The sequence below is a fragment of the Chanodichthys erythropterus genome, chromosome 7 (genome assembly GCF_024489055.1).
Source record: "Chanodichthys erythropterus isolate Z2021 chromosome 7, ASM2448905v1, whole genome shotgun sequence".
Taxonomy (NCBI): Eukaryota; Metazoa; Chordata; class Actinopteri; order Cypriniformes; family Xenocyprididae; genus Chanodichthys; species Chanodichthys erythropterus.
In genome coordinates this window covers 13,323,508-13,332,427 of record NC_090227.1, presented here as the reverse complement: position 1 = coordinate 13,332,427, position 8,920 = coordinate 13,323,508, and the positions used below count along the sequence as shown (strand labels likewise).

Below are 8,920 nucleotides of genomic sequence, written 5' to 3'. Positions count from 1 at the left end.
TAACTTATTATTGAATGTATAAAAGTAGTGTCACATTTTCAATCGTGATTCCTATAACCCGGAAAACAGCACTTTTGGTTGTGTAATGTTATGTAACTGTATCATATGTTATAAATATAAAAAACCTCCACATTTTGAATTTTTACAGCAGCATGTTTTCTTTGTGCTGCACTCATTTGTTTTGATTTCTCCTTGAGAGGCTGCACAAGCCTCAACCTTGTAACCTTGTTACTGTCAGCACATTATACATTATATACTAGCTATTTTTGCTATTGATGTTTTAATCAGGACAAGTAAAACTCTCTTTTTCTTGACCCTTCAAAAAATTAAGCGTTAATGTCGAGCCCTGATAAGCCTATGTGCCGGGGCTCAGCCCCGGACTGCTCCAGACTGCCCCGGCCCAATTTAACCCCTGGTTATATTGATAATCACAAGCTTATTTGGTATCGATACCTGTAAAAAAACAATATATAGATTAAAATTATATTAATACAAAATATGGGTTTTTGCATCACTTTCAAATGTTTTCTGTACTTTCGTTTAATGTTTGTGCTAAAACATGCCTGACATATTTTAGCTGCCCCGTACACATGATGACTGTAAGAAATGAACGTGCAGTCATGCACAGACGAGATGCACACTTCTGCATTCAACAGAAAGAATGGCAAAAAGGAAATGTATGGTGTGGTGCTACTTTTCAACTGCAGAAAAATATACAGTAAGGTGCAATTTTTGTGACAAAAATTTGTACATCGCAATAAAAAAGTAGCCTCTTTAAACATTTAAAAATAACACATCCTGAAAGTTATAAGGAGACAAAAACAAGCTTACCACTCTCCTGCGCCACCCTCTGTTCGACAAAAGACATTGCAGGAGAGTTTCAGGGAGGCAAAGACTATCCAGTTACAGATAGCACCATTATTACTTATTACCTCTAATAAGAATGTTATGCTTTTGACATGTCAGACTGGCTCCTCTCTCTCTCTCACACAAAACATTTGTTAATCAAAGTTAAAAGTTGATTTAAACTAACATTCACTAATACATGTACTAATTAAAATCCAAAGTTCTATTTCTTAATATTTTTTCATTGGACCAGAGCTAACATGATCCGTTATATTTTTATTACCTAATACCTACTGTTATCAAAGATTAAAATATACTGTAACAAATGCATTGCTCATCGGTCATAAAAGCTGGTTAATACATTAACGTTATTTGATGAACAGATTTAAACGCAAACGTGCATGCACCACACGCGAAAACAGTGCTCACTGGATCGACATGAAGTCGTCAAGTCACCTTTATTTATATAGCGCTTTTAACAATACAGATTGTGTCAAAGCTCTTAACAGTATCAAATTGGAGGATAGAGTGTCAGTAATGTATAATAATAATAATACCAACCTCGAGAAATTCTTTATACAGATCCCAGATAGCAAAATTGATATGGCCCAGATCTGGCGCAAATTTGACACTTTCCTTTGGCCCACTTTTGGCAGGAATGATGGCACTTGGGCGGTCCGCTCCTGTTTTCCAGATTTGGACCACAAGCAAGCCACAATAATGCCGCATGTCAGCCATGAACAAAACAAATGAAGCAGAACTGGCCCACATCTGGGCAACAGTTCATTTTGATTCTGGCCCAGATCCAACAACCTTGCTGTTGCCCAGATGTGGGCCAGTTCTGCTATATTCGTTTTGGTTATGGCTGACATGCAGCATTGGTATGGCTTGCTTGTGGCCCAGATCTGGCGCAAGTTTGACACTTTTCTTTTGGCTGACTTTTGGCAGGAATGATGGCACTTGGGCGGTCCGCTCCTGTTTTCCAGATTTGGACCACAAGCAAGCCACAATAATGCCGCATGTCAGCCATAAACAAAACGAATGAAGCAGAACTGGCCCACATCTGGGCAACAGTTCATTTTGATTGTGACCCAGATCCAACAACCTTGCTGTTGCCCAGATGTGAGCCAGTTCTGCTATATTCGTTTTGGTTATGGCTGACATGCGGCATTGGTATGGCTTGCTTGTGGCCCAGATCTGGTGCAAGTTTGACACTTTTCATTTGGCTGACTTTTGGCAGGAATGATGGCACTTGGGCGGTCCGCTCCCGTTTTCCAGATTAGGGCCACAAGCAAGCCACAGTAATGCCGCATGTCAGCCATAAACAAAACGAATGAAGCAGAACTGGCCCACATCTGGGCAACAGTTCATTTTGATTGTGACCCAGATCCAACAACCTTGCTGTTGCCCAGATGTGGGCCAGTTCTGCTATATTCGTTTTGGTTATGGCTGATATGCGGCATTGGTATGGCTTGCTTGTGGCCCAGATCTGGCGCAAGTTTGACACTTTTCATTTGGCTGACTTTTGGCAGGAATGATGGCACTTGGGCGGTCCGCTCCCGTTTTCCAGATTAGGGCCACAAGCAAGCCACAGTAATGCCGCATGTTAGCCATAAACAAAACGAATGAAGCAGAACTGGCCCACATCTGGGCAACAGTTCATTTGAATTCTGGCCCAGATCCATCACCTTGCTGTTACCCAGATGTGGGCCAATTCTGCTTTATTCGATTAGTTTATGGCTGACAAGCGGCATTGGTATGGATTGCTTGTGGCCCAAATCTGGCCAACAGGAGTGGACTGCCCAAGTGCCATCATTCCATGCGGTATGTGGGCCAGAGCGAGGTTTTGGATCTGGGCCAGAATTAAAATGAACTGTTGCCCAGATGTGCGCCAGTTCTGCTTCATTTGTTTTGTTCATGGCTGACATGCGGCATAACTGTGGCTTGCTTGTGGCCCTAATCTGGCAAACAGGAGCGGACCGCCCAAGTGCCATTATTCCTGCCAAATGTGAGCCACATGAAAGTGTCAAGTGTGCAACAGATCCAACCCCTTTGCTCTGGCCCACATACCACATGGAATGATGGCACTTAGGCGGACCACTCCTGTTGGCCAGATTTGGGCCACAAGCAAGCCATACCAATGCCGCATGTCAGCCATAAGCAATACAAATAAAGCATAACTGGCCCTAATCTGGGCAACAGTTCATTTTAATTCTGGCCCAGATCCAACACCTCGCTCTGGCCCACATACTGCGTTGAATGATGGCATGATGAGCGGTCCACTCCTGTTTGAAAGATCTGGGCCACAATAAAGCCACAATCATACCACACGTAAGCCAATAACAAACCAAATAATAAACCAGAACTGACACTAATGTGGGCCACAGTATATTTTTATTTTAACCCTAGTGGATTAAAATAAAAATCCTCATGTGGCCCACATGCTGCCTAGAATGGTGACATTTTGACAACGCATTACTGTTTACCAGATCAGGCTATTTCAAAAGTCAAGTCACCTTTAATTTAACACTTTATAGACTGTTTCAAAGCAGCTTTACAGGTATAAACAGGAGAATGATTCAATTATTCCAGTTCAATTCTGCTGTAAAGCAGCTCTAAAAGAAATAGTGTCATTGTTCAGCTGAAGTCAGTATGTTTTAATTCAGTTCTGTTCAATAGCTGTATAAAGTTAATCAATTATGAAATCAGTTCAATTTGTTATAAAGCAGCTCTGCAAAAAACAGTGATGTCATCGTCCAGCTCAGTTCAGTTCTCATATGATAGTGTCAGTGCAATCAAATCAATATTATTGCTGAATATTAAGTGTCCCAAACTTAGCAAGCCAAAGGCAACAGGGGTAAGGAACCCAAAATCCATCAGGTTACAAAAATGGACTATAAAAAAAAAAACCTTGGGAGAAACCAGGCTCAGTCAGGGACCAGTTCTCCTCTGGCCAATGAACGAATATGGTGTGATGTGATTCAGGCAGCAACACAAGTCAGATTGTGGATTGGTATAATCTAGAATATTTCATATGGTTCCATCAGTTTGAAGATCAAGATACAACACGCCGGCATAGAGTTGAACCTAGCCGTAGGGGTCTGTGCAGAGGACTTGTCTGGTTCTTGTGGTCTTTGCTGAGGATCTTTGCAGATGGCTGTCAACGAAGTTCTCACAGGGGATCTGTCTGGCTTGTCTAGTTGACATGGTCTTCGTTGACATTTAGGCTTGCGTCGTGGTCATGCCAAGATGCAGGTCCACCATCTGATCTGGATTTGGAGGGGATCCAGCTGACTATGGTAACCTCGGGATAAGGAAGAGACAGACAAAATGTTGACTGAGTTTTGAACTCACACCAAAACTCCCATTATAATCAACAAACCTCTTATTTACATTGTGTTTGCACTGTTAGTTATGATGACCGTATTTGTTAGTGAGCAGAATTTGAGTTTCAATGATGAGATCACTGCTTACATACACTCAACATGACTGTGATCAGCTACAATGCTCATTCAAAGTTGCAACCTTTCATGCCACTATCTAAATATAATGCAATAGATCTAAATGTAATGTTATAGTCAAGTTTTTAATAATACATATTATTATGTAATAATGTCACAGTTAATCTCTAAAATAAAAACAACATAAAGAAACAACATAAAGAGTATATTTTAAATACTTTTTAATGGCATGTTTTTATGAAATAAGGACAGTCTCACTGAAACTAAAGCCACGTTCGTGCACCGTCTGCATGACATAATGTTCGTCATCTGGAGGGCTCATGGACGTCTGCATACCTCGTCCATGTGCAGGCCAAATTTCAAGACTGTGTGGTGGATGGTGGATGCACTATTTTTATTCTCTGATCCTACCCAGCGAAGTCCCGTTGATGGCACGATTCGTGAATTAAATTGTACTGCATGTGTTGAACTCGGTCATCCACGCACATCTGTAGTTGAGTACACTTTGAAAGATGCGCAGACAAGACTGCATGTGAGATGCGTCTGGCCGCGGAAAGTGAAGTATACCCGGGTCTTAATACAGCTACTGATGTCCACTTTCTCACAACTCATTTACTTTTCAATTAAGACTTCATTTCAAGACGTCATAAAATCAAAATTGACCTTACTTACTTTGTTAGTGCATATTACTAGTCTTGTGGTGAACAATTAATCCGTGCAAGTTAATACACCGAAAAAAATTGTTTGTCGTGGTAATCTTTAATCAAAATCTGAAATGTTACTTCTGGTCTGAAATGGTGTTCCTTCTCTGATAAAATAAAACCACTCCCCCCCCAACCCTTAGTCTGCTATGAGCGAGAGACGGAGAGGAGGAGCGTTAAATTAAAACTCTGCCCTCTATTCAATATTCTGTTTCGCTTGGAAATATGTCACAACACTGGAGAAAAGACGTTTGCACTTCCGGTTCACGGGGACTTTAACTCATTTAAGGCTGCTCCATTGGTGATATTTAACAAAACTGACATTTTTGACATTATCATGTGTGTTATTGTTTCTTCAAGCATGACAGAGAACTCGATACTGGTGGGCCGTCCATGCTCACTATACTGGTGCATGTCTTTCTGTGCGTCGTGTGTGTGACAGGACATTCACAGACAGTGCGTTCTCTTTTTCTCTTTTGGTGCGCTTAAATGGTTTAAAAGCATTCGCAGAAATAAGAGCGTAATCATATATTGTAATGCTAGCCAAAGGATGAAACAAACAAAACAAAAAAAACATATGCTGCATTAACTGTGTTAAATATTTTAATGCGTTAAACTGGAAAAAGCACTAAGTATTTCAGTTGATTTATTCTTTCCAAGCTGATTTGTGGCACATGGAGAGGCAACAGCAATACAGCTATTTGATTTGCGCTCATTTCATTCATAGAGTTTACATTTATTCACTTAACACACTCATTATTGCACAGTGATTTTGGAGGATTAAATATAATATCATTATATCATTATCCAGCAAACACGAGGAGTAACTGTGTGCTGTGTGTAACTGCGGACACCCACGAACCGTACCCGAGTCCGCTTAAAAAGGGTGGTCTGGGGTGCGGTTCAAGTGAACTCAGGTACAGTTCGCTTCTGATATAAATGCAAACGCACCAAGCTGCGGAAGTGAACCGCTATTAATGCCGTATTATTTGATAAAAATGTGTGTTTGTGTGTGTGTTTCACTCACTTTCCCGACGAGCGTGACTGACGTGCTGCAAACAGAGAGCTGTAGCATAACTTTTCTCATTTCTGCTCGCCTTCAGCATTCTACATTCGTGGGAGATAGATGCAAGTTCCGTTATGAACAAAACCTACGGTTCAAAAACAAAAATGGTGAGGAGAGCAACGTTATGCATTTTGCCGACTTCTCCTGTGCCATCGTTATTAAGCAACGTAGTCAACAGCTGCTGGTTTGATGACGAAAACGAACCGTGGTTCGGACCCAAATAATATAATGTGAACACAGTCCAGTGGCCGCAGGGAGAGGGGAGAGCAATTGAACTCGCGTTCGGTCCAGGCAATCGAACCAAGTGTGAAAGCACCCTTAGATGCATTTTAAAAACCAACCTGTTTAACACGAAATACTATTCTTCTCATTTGTTTTACTATATTTATGGTCCACAAAATAAATAAAGGAATAAATTAAGACAGTTAGGATAGCCTACCGTTATCAGCATGTTATGCTGAAATTTGTCTCTTGAGAATAGTTTGCACTTTGCTTTTTGTGTGATATACATTAGCTCACTTTCTGGCTCACACGGTGTATTTGACCAATTAGACACGCAAACAGAGGCTTCAATGCTTGTCCGTCTTACACTCAGAGTATGCGCATAGAAACATCCTGCCAGTATTTAATTTATTTTTAATATCAACCACGTCCTGCTCTTTACTTTCTCATTCATTCATGTTTCTTTATTAATAATGCCAATAGCCCTGCCCACTGAAAGCTGCGTGGACTGTCACACAAATACGAATATGACACATTTATAGGACATAAAGGTCTATGCAGTAAACGAAAGTAACTGGTGAAATGTTTCGAAATGTCCCTTGGCACAGCAGAGCACCAGTTTTAATAAAAGGATATGTTTAAGTTCAGCCACTATTTTACATACTTTAACATTTTCGCAGATGTTCAAGAAATTCTTTTCGCCGATACTACAAACAAGCCGCAGCCGCATGAATCTGATGAGTTCAGGAGCTCTTGGTTACCATAGAAACGGTGCGGTGATGGCGGTGATGACCTCAACATCGCGGTAGGCATCTCATTACTGCGGTATTGCGGTTATCGTAGCTCTAATTCAAGCATTCAACATCCTCGTAGTATAATACAAATTAATACACAGCAAAATAGACAGTGTAACTGACTTACAGGTTTCTTAGACAGTCCATCTTCATTCCTCTTTTTCTCTTCTCACTCTGTCTCACATGCAAGTTGAAGTCATCTTTTGATGCAGGATTCTTCTTAATCTGTTGCTGTGAGCCTGATGTTTCTGACAAGTAATAAAACTAGTTAGTGCAGTATAATGTACAATGAATACATAGATGAATGTCCAATTGAATTATAGTCATAATTTTATTTTACTGTTATGCCATAATAAAGCATAAGTAAAAACACTTGTCTACAGTACCGTGCTGAACCGACTGCAGGTTGGGAAACAGTGAGTGAAAGGGAATTCATGCTGGTCAATGCTGGTTTTTACAGCAGGAGGATCTACATTGAGGAGACAGACAATGTATCACTTCAGTATTATTGACCACTGGATTTACAGTTTAACTGGGCTACATGGGACTTAACTGTATATCATGTTACTTAAGTAAAACCAAACTAACGTTAACTGAATGTATGCCGTCACGTGACGTGAATGAACGAAAGAGACTCGGTTCAAAAGACTCGGAGGTGAACTAATCAACGTTATTCACGAGATATTACATAAAATAGTTAAAAACAATGAACTAATCAGTCTTGATCTACTGGCCATATCATAAGAAATATGTAAACAGCGCGAACATAGCAAATTACTATGTCCGGTCACTTAATCATTGTAGCCTACACAAACTACAAATCTTCTACATAAACATTCATATTTTTTTTAAAAATAAAATCCTGAAAATCCAGAGATAGCAAAAGTTGAAATGACTAAGTAACTTAAATTCAAATAGCCTTACCTATGTGTTTGCTTGCTAACGATTTAAGTAATCATTAGCTAACTTTAATATCACATAAATACTCCAATCAAATATAACGAAGCAATCGCCAACAACATAAAAACATTGTTTAAATCCATTATTTTTTATGAAGTCTTACCTTGACTTTACTTTGTGCAGTTTTCAACCGTCAATTCTCCAGCCGATCCTCTCTGCTGTTTAGGCGCCTTTTCCGCGCGCCTACTTTTAAATTTAAAGGGCCGGAAATAGGAATTCGAACCAGTTTGAATTCTATTAAATAATGATCTCTAATAAAGTTAGCTGAAGCCTATAACATGATAATAATAATGAAATAAAAATACAAAATGTTTGAAAAGTTAATAGCCTAATATCAAATCAAATAATATCAAAAAACAATGTTCTCATTGCAGTTTTATGCTGTGCTGATTTACCCATTCATAATTTAATTTATCAATTAATAATATGACAGGCTATTTTTACTAATAAAAAAGTCATTTATAAATCTAAATGTCAATATTCAGTTAAAATGTAAGACAAAATAAATATTTTTATTAATGTTTGTTTTGTAATGTTTTATTTATTAGTTTATTCATTCATTCATTTATGTACTTATTACAATATCAGGGTCACTTAAGCTGTTTATAAAATGACACTGCCTGCTTACATTGTTAATCCTGCATTTAATTCAACCAATCATATTTGAGTGACAAGTTTACAGTTTATGTCAAGTTTATGCATACAACCAGGGTTTTGTGCCGGTTATCATTTACTTTAAGGATAATGGGTTGGGTTAGGTTTAGGGTAGCATTAGGACTAACTTGTCCTTGGGATATTGTTACAAGTTCAACAAAACATGGACAGTGGAATATGTTCTGCTTGAAACCATGGCAAAGATTTTAACATACA

At 39.2% G+C, this 8,920-nt stretch overlaps 1 long non-coding RNA gene across 2 annotated transcripts; it reads right to left on the bottom strand.

The window, feature by feature from the left end:
• Window positions 1–3,809: 3,809 nt before the first annotated feature.
• On the bottom strand, window positions 3,810–8,019 carry LOC137022620 (uncharacterized). Of its 2 annotated transcripts, XR_010895411.1 has the most exons (4): window positions 7,477–8,019; window positions 7,218–7,338; window positions 6,036–6,115; window positions 3,810–4,150 (listed from the first exon to the last, which is right to left on the bottom strand). It is a non-coding gene; the product is annotated as an uncharacterized lncRNA (long non-coding RNA). The 2 variants fall into 2 exon arrangements; XR_010895412.1 differs by lacking the exon at window positions 6,036–6,115.
• Window positions 8,020–8,920: the final 901 nt, after the last annotated feature.